Source organism: Cuculus canorus, chromosome 1 (assembly GCF_017976375.1).
Source record: "Cuculus canorus isolate bCucCan1 chromosome 1, bCucCan1.pri, whole genome shotgun sequence".
NCBI lineage: Eukaryota > Metazoa > Chordata > Aves > Cuculiformes > Cuculidae > Cuculus > Cuculus canorus.
In genome coordinates, this window is record NC_071401.1 from 149,385,636 (window position 1) to 149,399,652 (window position 14,017).

Genomic DNA, 14,017 nt, shown 5'->3' on the forward strand with positions numbered 1-14,017 from the left:
CCCTGGCAGAGGTTTACTATCGCTTGTTGTCTCATGATTCTCAGGTAGTATTTCCTGCTCTGCAGGACAATATAAAATCTCCCCAAATTTAGCAACATTTTAATAGAGGTTCTGCTACTAAGTTTCCTGTCTGGTAGGGTTTGGCTGCTTTTGTACTTCCAAGACAGCAAGTCAAGAGCCGGTGTTGGCTCCTCAGAAAAAAAGTCACTCACCAGGCATCTCTAGCCCTCAGTTGCTATTGTGATTTTACTTGGACTGTATTATCCTTTCCTTTGTTGCAGCATTTATCATTACATTCTCCACTACAGATACTGTACTACCCGTAGCAGCCAAAAATCAAAGGAAGCATTTCCCAAATAGGTAGCAGGTCTTGTGCATTTGTTGAGACTGACTCCATTCCTCACCACAGGAAACCAGTCCCAGTTTAAGTTCTTTGAGGAGAGCCTGGCATCACCATAAAATCGCAAAGCCATTAGTCTTAACAACTGTCTGCTACATTGAGTTTTTATTACTTTCAGGCTTGCAATCCTCAAAGGAAGAAGTTTCACAAATGCATAGTTGCAAGGGCTCTTTCTACAAACCCAAGCAACACAAAATCTCCATCACAGACTCATCTGTGGTCCCTTTCTCTGCAGTAGGCACTTCAGGGGCCAGAATTTACTGATCAGCAAAAGATCATGTCATGGTTCCACCTAATTTCAGCTCTAATCTGCATGGTCAAAATGTTCCAGCTTCCAAAATTTCCCATTGCCCAAAGATTTTCAAATTTAATGTAGTCCTCAGTAATCCTTATCAAACCTTGGTCAGGGCACCGCTTTGATCCTTCTAACCAGAACAGCCCAATACCCCTGGTTGTGGAGGAGCACTCACTGCCACTCCCATGATAGTCCTCTGCACCCAGCTGGCATTTCCCCTGCCTCCAGCAGCCTTTTAATCACACTCATCCCTCCCTCCTTGCATTGCTGCTCCTGAGGTCTCCAGTTCTGGATCTGCTACTTTCCAACTATGGATTTGCTCTGGTTGACGTCCAGTGCAACACTCTGCACTGCTGGTATGCAGGTAGCCCTTCCCATATGGCTGTTTATATCCCTGGACAGGCTTTTGCTGCTAATCAGGCTGACCTGATTCCCATAATCTCTGCTTCTCCAGTGGCATTTCTCCTAAGGCTGATTGCCAAGGCTGGAAGAGCTCACGCTGCAGCTCCAGTGCACTTACTAGGGCACTCTAATCCATTGGTAACAGACAGACACACACAATCCCCAAACCCCTCACTTTGAAGGGCACTAGCCCAAACTCTACATTCTCTCCTTCAAACAAGATTCCTTGGAAACCTAGTAGTGGTACATCATCTAGGAGCTTTTACTCCCTCGACCACTAATATCTCTTCAGGTCTGCAGCTTCCCCACTGTGCACATTGTAGAAAGTTGGTGCATGCAGACACAAGCCCACGCTCAGTCTAGGATGTAGATGGCACTGCTAGAAGTGCAAGAAAAGGTGGCTGAGGCAGCCAACTCATAGTGACACTGTCTTTCTCCATGTGTGATGCGTTTTCCTGGGCCTGGGCAAAGACTGAGTTACAATAGCTGTTCCTGAGGTCGCTCTGGCTGTGGGAACACTCGTGTCAAATCTACAGGAAGTAGCCAAGTGGAAATAATCTCTTTCAAACAAAACAGGAAAGCAAGAGGGTTTTGATGACCTAAGATCCCAGGAGGCGACTTATTGCAAGAGGACAAGAAAGAGTGAGCCAGGCAACATCATCCCAACCGCTTTGAATCAAATGTTCAAAGATTATTTGGGAATTTGAGTTGTAAAGATACCTGAGAAAGCTGCAACAGGTTGTTCAGTAAGAGGATCTGCAGCAGGACTCTGGCAGTCCATCGTAATGGATCAGATCATTCATCTGTAGAGGGATGCTGACATGTTTATCCTGAACATAAAGCAGATAAAATTAAATTGCCATTTAAAAAAAAACAAAACAAAACATTTAAAGCCCTAAAGGATGCAGCTATACCTAAACTGCATCAGAGTGAACTTTAGGTTTGTTAAGCTACAGAGAGGAAGATTTCATCCAACCAAAATCTTGCTGTACTTGGCCAAGTGACATAGTTCAGAGAGGTCCAGCAGGCTGCCCCAGGCCAGTCACGTGGGCCAGCCCATCTTGGCCTACTTTATCTTCTGCCAGGCCACCAGGAAGGGGCCCAGCCACCGAGCACAAGTGGAGATCCACAGTCCAGCAGGAGGTTTCATTCCCAGCAGCAGCAAGGGTCTGGAGGTAGGCTCAGGTCTCAGTGTCACATCAGTACCCAGTGGTGGCCACCAGCAAGACATGCCAGCCATGACTCATATTCTTGCTGCCTCTGAGAATGGCAGTGCAACCATAAATAGGATTAGTGGAGACAATCTCCCCGTTAGAAGGAAAGCATTCACCACAGAAATGAGGAATGGAGCTTATTAAAGAATCTCACTATCGAGGGACCCATCTGGCTTTCACCAGTGAGCATTTGCATGGCTCCCAAGAATTTAAAAGTAGAATTAATAAGAATCATTTTCTTTCATCAGTTCCCAGCAGCAGGAGGAACAGTTGATTAGTTTGCTTGTTGCAGTGTTACTGACATACCACACTGTAGTTTTCAAACAATCAGATCTTGATTAATTTTGGTCATGTAAATAAAATTCTTACAAGGATTATTTTCAAGCCTAATTAACTCTCTATATAAATGCAGTATTATTTTCAGACCTCAACTTCCCTTGCCCCAACAAACTAAAGAGTATGTTTTCATGAACATGGCACAGGAAATGAAGAATTTTTATAGGAATATTTTAAACTCACTTTTGCATACAAAGCAGACTTAGAAAACCTCATTCAAAAGGATCACTTTTTCAAGGTTGGAAGGGGTAAATGAAGAGTATTGGAAACAGCATTCATCCTCCCAAAGTAGTTTCATTCTAATGATACTGTTTACTGGATACTTATAATGAACACATAGAAGACTGAAGGTGGATGGACTGAAGGATATCAATTGTGCAGAGCTGGGGAAATATCCCAGATTCTGGCTTTGGAGAGAAGTTCATTGGAAATTCTTGGTGAGAATTCTTATTTCCATAATAAAAGCAGAAAACAGACATCTTCCAAATGCATTGGATACACTACATTGGCCTGTGCCCACAAGTACATGTACTTTGGGAAAAGCCCAGATTGCCAACCTTCTAAGCCAAGGAACAGAAAAACAGCAATGGAAACATTTTTGGGTAGAGATGGACTCTTGCCTGGAGGACTGTGGGCTTCCCTGGCAGAGCCAAGCAGACTCGAGGCAAGATGTGTTTCAAGAGCATGAAACATGCCAATCCAAATATAAATCTTTGATTCATCATTCCTTGCACAGTTTCACATGGGAGGGGGAAATAAAAATAAAAGCAAATCTACAAGGAAAGTGTATTGACAGCAACATCCACTCTACAAAGGCACAGACAGAATTTGCCTCATTCCCTGTTAGCCTGTAAATCTAGTACAGAATAAGCAGGGGATGGCCATGGCACAGCTAATGAACGATCTTATCCGTGTCACAGAGCAAATGGCAGGATCTTTTAGATTATCAAGGAACAAAACCTGAAATGTTCTTCATCAGAGAAAAAAAAAACCAAAATAAAACCTGTAAAAGTAGAAGAATAGTGCAGGAAGAAAATTTCAGAATCAGTTCAATAGCAATAGGAAAAATTCTGGGGGACGTTTTTCCTTCAGCTGTGGATTTGACAAAAAAATGGAAACAATGAGTAAATTCAGGTTGAATTCAGCTGGATTCTTGGCTGCAAGGAGAATACAGGAATAGATTTTTTGAAGATGGAAAATCCTCCCGTTCCAAAGGTTTGCAATTAAAATTTTGCAACTTATTCATTCAAAGTGTCATTCCGCTAAAAAAGAGACAGAATAAGCAGGGGATGGCCATGGCACAGCTAATGAATGATCTTATCCGTGTCACAGAGCAAATGGCAGGATCTTTTAGATTATCAAGGAACAAAACCTGAAATGTTCTTCACCAGAGGAAAAAAAAACCAAAATAAAACCTGTAAAAGTAGAAGAATAGTGCAGAAAGAAAATTTCAGAATCAGTTCAATAGCAATAGGAAAAATTCTTGAAAGAATAATCAGAACACAAAACATTCATTGGTGGACTGAAACATTTAGGTTCATTCAAGGTTTTGGCATAATGAATTTTTTGGTTTCATTTTTCCAAAGAAAACTCTGACCCAAGACATTTTTTTTTCCTGTCTTTTTTTTTTTTTTTTTTTTAGTTTGGCCTCTGAACATAAAAAAACAAAAAACAAAGCAATATTTGCCTGGATCTATGAGAGTCATTAAATGAAATGATGCCAAGTTAAAGTCATAGAAACATGAAGATGCTAAAGCATCAGATTAAACCAAAGCAGCTGTGTGCTCTTTCATGCTTGCAGACTGCTGAAGGAAATGCAAAGGAACAACGCAGTGCTACACTTGATGAATCCTGGAATATGATCTGTGTCTAGAATTCAAAGATGGTGAAGCCTTTTTCTCCCTAGGCTTTTGGCCACACATGGCAATGATATACTGCTAGTGAGGCAGACAGGTTCCCCTCAAAACTTCTTTAAAAATGGACTTCAGTGACAAACAGTGTCTGCCTCTTGCTATCACAAGTACTGTCTTGGCCTTCACGGGTTATTTATTGGTGCAGTGCTGGAACATACTTCATTTCAAAATACATAAGTCATTTCAGCTCTAAAGTTATCTGAAGTCCTTTAAATGTTTATGTGCTCTCACTTTTAATGCTGAATGTTCTCCAGTAGGTGAGACATGATGATGGTTCATGAGACAGGCACAGCCTCCTGCTGCTCTCTCTGCTCCCATTCCTGAAGTTCATATGACCATTCCTGGCTCCACTGAGGCCACTATTGGGATCAGTAAACTGCTGCCAGGAAGGGCGGCATGAGTGAAAAAATGTCTCAGTCCCTTTCATGTGTATTTGGTGAACCTAAGTTTTACAGCTCGTTTCTCAAACTAAAAAACAAATAAATCCCACATTGTCCTCTACAGAAAATATGTAGACACAGAGTGCAAATAAATAATGAATGGCAGCTAACAGAGCAGTTATTAAAACAGGAGTACTAGCAGCACTCCACTTTCAGAAGCAATGATCTGTCCCCATCTTGATGATGGTTTCTGTCTGGGGTTTGGGGGAATGAGAGCAGCATTTGCTGCTGGGTAAAAAGCTGTTTCATGCCTCCCTCATGCTTGCTGCTATGGATCCATCAGAAAATGGCTCTATCTTGTATAGAAGTAAACTAATTCATAAAGTAAGCACCAATAAGAAAGAAGTCTTTGAAAAGCACCTAGTCAAATCTGCCAGTTAAATTTTTCATGAAAACATCAGTTAAATGCAGTGTGTACTATAGCTAAAACAGAAATAGTCTTCCTGACATAACAGTAAACAAGAGAAGCAATGAAACAATAACAGAAATTATGAATTAAAGGCAGCGAGCATAGCATTTTGATACTGAAGCAAGAACTTAAGAATATTATCTTTGTACTGGCATAAAACCAAAAGTAGTATATTACAGCAAGCTGTGATATTTTCAGTGGTTATTAGCCTATTGGACAGCATACGTGACAGCCAAGCACTTTGACAATTATATTAAGACTGCTTAAGGACATCTGGGAAAGGATAAAGTGATTTGGAACAACATTTTATGGTCTGGCGAAGCTCAGCTTATTACGCTACAGTTTACTAGAAAGGTCCAAAGACAAAGCAGAGAGAAAGACGACTAATAGGAAACATCTGCTTTTTCATATTTAGGATGATAGCAGAGTAACTTCCAAATGTGTAATGGTGTGTGTTTAAATCTATGCTTAGTCATATTTGATAAAAAATTCCATGGGGTACATAGTAAGGAAGTATTAAAGCAGAAATACTCCTGTCAAAAGGCAAAGACAATGTAGCCATTGGCTAAAGCATGGGTAGAGAACAAGAAGTTACTGGGAAGAAGATTTTACTGGAAACTAGGTAAAACTTGTGCACCTTAACATCCTCAAGCCCATTGCCACACCATTGTAAGCAGCTGTTCCCCAAAGGAATTTAGAAACGAGATGTTATGTTAATTTATCATTCAGCACATGACACACACAACAGATGAGGATTTCACTTTGTGTGCTTCAGGTTTATAATGAAAACTTAAGACAAAGCTTTGTAGCCAGTTGTATCTCAGTTTCACCCACTGTGGCTCTGGTGCCCTGGGCAGCTGCTTTGCAACAAGTCCTAAATAAATGATAGAAAACTATTTTTATATTTATTGAACTTTTCTCTTCTGAACTGAGGAGTCATAGAGAGCATCCTTGATATGGTGCTAAGAGAGGAAGAAATTTCACGTGTTCAGAGAAAGTAATATCTGAATATCTATTTTTGAAGACACTTACATTCTTTGGTAATTAACATAGATTAAAATCTTAAGGACCTTGTCACCAGCCCCGGCATCTATTCCCAGTGTTGCCATAAGTGATACAGAGGAGATCCAAGTTAGGACACTCCCCCTTTAGACAGTGGTCTTGCCAAGACCAAATTACCTCTGCATCCTTCAGTCCGGAATTTAAGTTTTTTTGGTTTTCAGATATACTTTTATCCATGGTATTTGTTCTACATTGCTTACACTATGCCACTGCAATGGAAGTGCTGCTGCCTACTGCACAGAGGATGCACCTTCAACCCCAAGGACTTGAATCCCTACCTGACTCTGCTCACTATGAAAAGCCCATTTTGAAGTGAGATACATTTAAACTGCTGCTTACAGAGGTCTTGAAAACAGGCACAAAGGCAATTTATATTCCTGTTAATGTTACTTGTATCAGGCAGACCAAACTGCTGAGGGGTCTCGTCACTGAATCCCATAAAGGCAGGTGAGACCTGTAGGCTTGGGCTTCATTTAGGTAGTCAAGAAGTCAAATATGCCTTGTAGACAGAGTGACATGGCCTCTAAGACACCACATGCCTGGTGTACCATGTACAGAGCAGATGTTGGCCAAGTTAAGAATGTGAATTGGTATATGCAGGAGTAAGACTAGATTTTAGGCTCTTTTGTCCAGGGAAAGCATCTTCTCCTGTGTAGAGCTGAGGTAAAAAAAAAAAAAATCTACAAATTCCAAATGTGACAAAAATCTCTACTGTAAATTATGCATTAGCTTTCTGTGCAAAGTCTTTCAGGTGACAGAGAAGCAGATGGTTTTTGAGTCATGTGTACATATGTTTCTCAGCACAAGAGGTTCCTGTGGAAGCTTCTAGGCACAAAGAACACAAAAAAGATCAGATAAAATCCTTTCAAAGAAGAAGAAGCAAAGATGTCATTCCAGTGACAACTTAGAAAAAAATAATCAAAACCTGAAAAAGATACTTCAGCATATATTTCAAGCTGCGTAGCAGTTTCCTGGATTGAGACACAAATGAATATATGAGGCTTTGTGTCTTTCTTACTTTCTTTTCAGTGGTTTTTGAGCACAGGGGCCCTTGAGAGCACACCCATAAAATGACAGAAAAGGTCTTGAAAATACAGGTATAGGATGACTGCAGAGATAAAAACACAAATACAAATGGTTAAGGATGGTCAGTAAAGGAATGCAACCCTGCAAAATGTGCAGGGCTTGATTTAAGGCATAACAAAGAAGCCATAAAAAAGGGAACAAAGAGCTTATATGTATAAAAGATCTCCTATATAGTGAAAATGCAAATGACAAAAAAAAAAAAGAGGAATTTAAAAAACCCTTTGAAAGTCTGGGAATGCAGGAAGAGTAGAGCAAGAAGAGGAGGTACCCCTGCACTGTGACAAGTCCTCACCCAGGCAATAACAGCATTGTGCCCAGCTGACACTTAACCACACCACTGTGAGTCCTCACTCCCTTTCTGGGAAGAAGGAGCGCTGTCCTACAGAAACTCAGCAACTACCCATTAAATGTTATCTTTTTGTCTAGAATTATAAAGAGTTATAAAGAGTTTTTTTACACAGCTTTGATTTAGCAGCAACTTAGGATTTATTAATAGTTTTAGAATAGACCACAAGATTAGGTTGTGTAATTCTTAACAGCACTTAATCATCCTGCAATTTAATAAATTGATTCAGGGGAATTTGCTACAATTGAATTAGTGACTTATTTAAAGATTCGACAATGGCAAGGTTCACATGAGGCTTACTGCAGGGTTTCCTAAATCAAATCCCACACAGTGACACACATATAGAGATACACAGATATACAAAACCTCAAAGGTTAACCTATAATAAAAATTTCTCTTTTCTCTTGTTTAGTGAATTACTCAGTTAATGTGCCAGCATTCATCAACAGGCAATCGTTGAATCTCAAGAAGTCTGTCTTGGCCGTTCTCCTTCATTGGATTTTGTTAGCAAACAGTCTTTAAATGATTGCAAAATCTACGAAGAGGCATCCAAGCTCAGGGGAAAATGCTGGTCACAGCCCACTGAGATCCCAGAGAGCTCTATAGGTCTCACTTAGGACTGTTATTTATAGAATCAGGAGGTTATTAACTTTGGTCAATATATTTGCATTCTGGTCACAATTCATGGTATTTCCTACCAGCTGTACAATTCCAGTACTTCCCAGACTGCGTGGTCGTGGTACTGTCCCAACTCGCTGCACTTGCCAGGCAGCAGGAATTCCAGATGTGGTCGAGGACTCTCTCATTGCCCCAACTTACTGTGCTTGTCACAAAGGCAAGGACACAACGGGAGTTTTCGCCCAAAATACACGTGGCTTATCCTGAGATTGTAGAGTGAGCCACGGGGAGGGGAGAACCTGCACCACCACAAGAGTTGTGCACACATGCATGTGTGTGTGTGTGTGTGTATTAATACAGATGTGTTTTCTGCTCCAGCTTTTCCACACAAGGCGACTGAGACCATAGCACTAAGGCAGACAGAATCCACTTGGGTTTCTTTTAATTAAAAAAATGTGGGATAGTAAAAAAAAAAAAACCAACCAACCACAAAAATAAAAAGAACACACATCTCCAACAACACAAAAAATCCCCAAACCACAAAACCTTTAAAGACTTATAAAATGGTGTGAAACTACAGATAATAAGTAAATAATTCATTACACAAATACTTGCTAAAGATGCATTTCCTTGCTCGAAGGATTCCTGAAACGAAGCTTGGCAAATGCAATGAACCTATGAAAAGAACAGCATTAATTCCAGAAGGTTCTGAATTTAACAGAATTCTCCCTTAATACAAGATGGGAATTATTATTCTGTCACTCTATCTGGAATGATATTAAGATTCAGATGCCGAGTGCGGCAATGGAGTGCAAAGGCTTGCTGTACGCCGAGCAGCTCCTTGCTGCACCTGTTTACGATCGATTGCTTCATTATCATTTCATACAGTAGGAGACAACACAGCTAAATTTGCCTTCAGAGAAAACTGAAAATTCACCAGGCTTCTCAATGGGCCTTTCATCTGCAGCCCCACATGCTGCTTCCTGGGGGCCTGGCAGCAACACGTAGCCATAACAGGAAGCTTTATTGCCCAGCACTGGGTGGCAAAGAATTGCATGAGAGAGGTCTTCAAGCTGCCAGGACAGCGAGTGGACATGATAGAGCAGAGAAATAAGAAGTCATGCTCATATGATGGGGTTTTCTTCTTTTTTGTTCCTCAGACAGGTAATGCTAACCAAGAGCAACCATGGAACAATACATGGAGAGGAAGGAAGTGAGCATCATTGAATTTTCCATGTTTCCATAAATCATTATAAAATATCATTCTGACTATTTTCACCCCTGCAGCTAGGAGAGCCGGATCTGTGCTGTGATGCACAGAACCAGAGTCTGAGCATCATAGCATGGCTTTTTGCTTCCTGGGCTAGTGACACAGTGCTGCCGAGCTGCTCACTGCCTTCAGAGCTGCCAGAAGGGCTTCAACCACCCCTCCAGGCACTTCCCAAATTTGACTTGGGGAGTAACTTTGAGGGGTAGTCTCCTACCCTCTTGGAAATGATGCTATTACAAGCAGAGCACCATAAGACAAAAAACATGTTGTGGAGAGATGCATTTCATCAGTACTGATGTTCCTTCTGACAATATTTGCAGCCCCTTATCTCTGTGTTTTGTACGCACACTGCTGAAAGCAAAATTTGTTGGTGCACAGGGAAAGCTTGGCAAATAGTCAAATATATTCACCCAAAAGAGCTACACATAAGAAGGGTGCGTGCAGAGACTGGTAACTATCACATGGAAATACATTACCAACCTAAGCCTCAAAATAGCAAATACCCAGTGAAATGGTTGTAGCACTTGAATATGTTTGCATAAATTATTCACAGAATAATTCTGAATATTGAATATACACAAAAGGCAGTCTGAGAAACTCTGCACGCGTGCATTGTTCCTTTCTGCAGAGTTTTATTAACACTTTTCCTGCTGGTCACCTGAATTCCCTCTTTCCTCACAGCTTTTGCACACGAAGGTGTAATTGTCTGTCCCTCTCCAACAGTAGCCCTTGTAAGTCAGAGTCTGACCAACTCTGAACACTAAGACCAATAGTGAATGTGAGAAAAATGCCTAAATTGTGATTCCTTCATTAGAACAACTCTCTGACTCTTATTACTAAACCCTATATGCTTGATGCTGAAAGTGCTTACAGAATATAAACGCCGAGTTCCCTTATTTGCCACCAGTGCATTGCAACGGCTTTTGGTTTCCCAGATTCTATGCTGACCAGTTCTTAGCAATCTGACATTTGCTCCAAAGCTGCTAATGTCTATAAGGTAAGATAAAGTACTAAAGGTCTGAAAAGAGGCAGTTTGACACCACTATTTATTTCTTGTGATTGATTCATCACTATGCAAGTGCTACCATGCAATAATTTCAGTTCTTTTCTATACTGAAAGGACACAAGAAAAATAAATATTACTTTCTTAATATTCACAGATGGTGAGGTTGAGGATTCTCTTGATTCATCACAACTGGAGCATTTAATTCTATTCTGACAAATGCATTAATTTAAGTCAGTGCCTCTTGGGTGGAAAAGGTATGAATCAACCAATTAAGTTTTATTTATATTCATCAGTAAAAAAAAACCCAAACAACAACAAAACCAAACCAAAAAAAGCCAAAACCAACCAAAAAAAACCAAACCAACAAACCAAAAAAACCGTAGGCAAAACCGTAGGCAAATACCACTTTTCCTCTACTGAATATCCAGCAGCAAGTAAAGAAGATAAGAAATGCTTTGTACAGGGCTATAAATTCTCCTAATAATGGTGTTCCCTGTGGTATTTGCGCACAATGAAATGAAGAAGCAGCAGTGCTAGTTTGTTCTTGAAAGCAGAAGAGACAGAAAATTACCGTCTGACAGGTATAAGAGGACAACTACATAAGGGGAAGGCGACAAAACTGCACAGGTCAAATGAAAGGAATAAAACAACCAGAAACTTCTGAGAGGTTTCAGAGGAAGAAGCCCTCTGTTTTTCAGACAGTAAAGCTCTAAACAGAAAGTAATTAGCTAGTGGCCACATGCAACCCTTATTTTCAATATTGAACTCTGTCTGGTGTCTCACAATACATATTCCACAGCACAATATCAGGCCACACAGAGACCCTGAATGAACTCAGTCAAAGAGCTAAAGCAAATAAAGCCCTTCTGAGAAGTGTATTAAGAGCATCACTTTATCCAGGCTAGACTGCTTCTAGTCCGGAGAGGATGACTGAATACAAATCTCTCAAGCTCTAGAGAAAGATGTAGCCATTGGGTGCTTGCGCGTCACTTGCACTGTACAGTATCTTTCCATTTAGACAAACTTATTGCCTTGACCAATGCTGTTTCTTTTCTATAGCCGAGTTACAGATTTAGTTATACAGATATTATTTCAATTATTATGGGAAAAGAAGCATAAATAAGAACAAAATCCCTTAAAGAATAAGTGGATCCACAGAAGTCAATAGTAAAATTCACCACTAATCTCAATATTACAAGTAATTCATTTTTACAGCCAAAAAAGTCCCTTCAAACAAGATGGAAAGGTCAAATTATCATCAAGAGACATGTAGTCCTACTTGTGGTAAATTTGTGATTTCTATACCTGTTAGATATGACAACTTCACAACTGTTAGTACATTTATCAAGTATATTGATCATACTGTCTCCATTTTTCAGGTACAAATTCAAATGTCCCTCAGAGAATATCAATATACTTAGCACCTAACCTTAACCAATTTCCATGGAAAACAAACAGGCATTATACCTTGAAGATACTAACACTAAATTACTTCCTTCAGGTCTTATAAGTAATCAACTGCAGAACAGAAAACTGAATCAAATTTCCCAAGTTCAAGGCTGGCAACCTAATATCTGGACAAGTTCTCTCTCTTGTGTTTTAAAGCAGCAGCCTGGAAAAGGAGTCACATGGTGTGCATCCATTGAGCCTTTGACCTTGTCATGACACAAAGAATCACTGGGACTTCTTGAGGCTGGCTTCATGGGAAGAGGGCTTGCTATAGGGTAAACGCTTACCGTAGGATCTTATTACCCAGAGTGACCTATGCAAGTATTTATTGCTACAAGAAATGTCCTAAATGTGCCTGATTTTGTTTTTAATCTCTTCCACTGTACAAGTTTTAGGGAACTCTACGCTAGCACAGCTCTGCCAGGAGTGATGAGCAAAAGCAGACAGGGGGGTTGGGAATGCTCACTGGAACTTGCGCTGCTCGTCAGAGACGGCCTTGAGGACCTTGGAAGTTGGTAACAAGAGAGAGATAGCTTGCAGAAGTTTACTGATAAACTGCATTGGAATGCAGAAAGCTGCCTGCACTTGGTTCAGTAGTTTGAAAACAACCAGAAGGGACTGTGCCTGCGCACTGTGCAAGGAGAAGAAAAAAAAAAAAAAATCATGCTGAGAAAGACTTCTTACTTCATCCCTGAGACCCCGGCCCATGACCACAGGAGGCACTACGCAGGCGCAAGACTGGAACGAACCTTCCACAACTACTTATAATACCAAATGGGAAAAAGTTATGAATATGTAGTAGGCGCTTATAACTATGCACATCTTTACACTATAAGTAGCTGTTTGTTAAGTTATACGGTGTGCAAGCTAGGAGGAGAACCCCTTTACACCCCAGCGCCAGAAATAAATGTACCCGCTTTATAACTCATTTTTGGGTTTATAGGGTTTGATTCCACAGAACGGGAGCCGTGGTGGTGACTCAGTCATCTCCGAGGCAAACCACGTTTTGCGCATTGTGAACACAGGCAGGTGCTGGTGTGTTTCCACCAGCCCCACGTGCTTTGCGGTATTCCTCTTAAGAACAACTGCTGAGAACCTCCTTCAAGGGAGAAGGGGACTGCACAAGAGCAGCAGCCTTCTCAAGCAGACAAGAGCTGCAAATTCGAGGGCAAATTCATCTTAACCTGTCTGGCATCCCTTTGTTCTCAAGAATGCTTTTCTCTCCATAGGTCCTAAAAGACTCTTTTGCTCCACCTCCAACCCACAAGCCAGTCGTAAGTAGAAAAACATTCTGAGGTGAATATTGAGATATTTTCTAGGCCTCCTGCCCCACTTCTGCATGCTTTACTCAGGAGAGTGATGTAAAGCACCGAGGCTGGGCAGGTTCCTGTAATCCCTGGGATTTACTTGTAAAAATCCAATCAGGATTAGCTCTGCCTTTCTCATCTCTAAGACAAATGTATGAGACTAGATTTGTGGAATCTGGAAATAAATTCTTCAAATTATCAAAGATTTTTTATTCAATACAGAAAAGAAATCTGTTCCTCAGTGAGTTTATAGGACTGTTGAATAAATTCTGCAGTCAAACACAATCCTTAATTTTCAGTTTCCTGTTCTTCATCACAACAGCAGATTTAAGTCTAATTAGTTTATTTTTAATTGAATTCCCTTGTGAAAGATTGTAAAATATGAATGATTGCTTGAAAGTGGGTTCAGATATTACTTGAACAAGGGCTTGATCCCAGTACTACAAATATTGATGTTTTCAGTG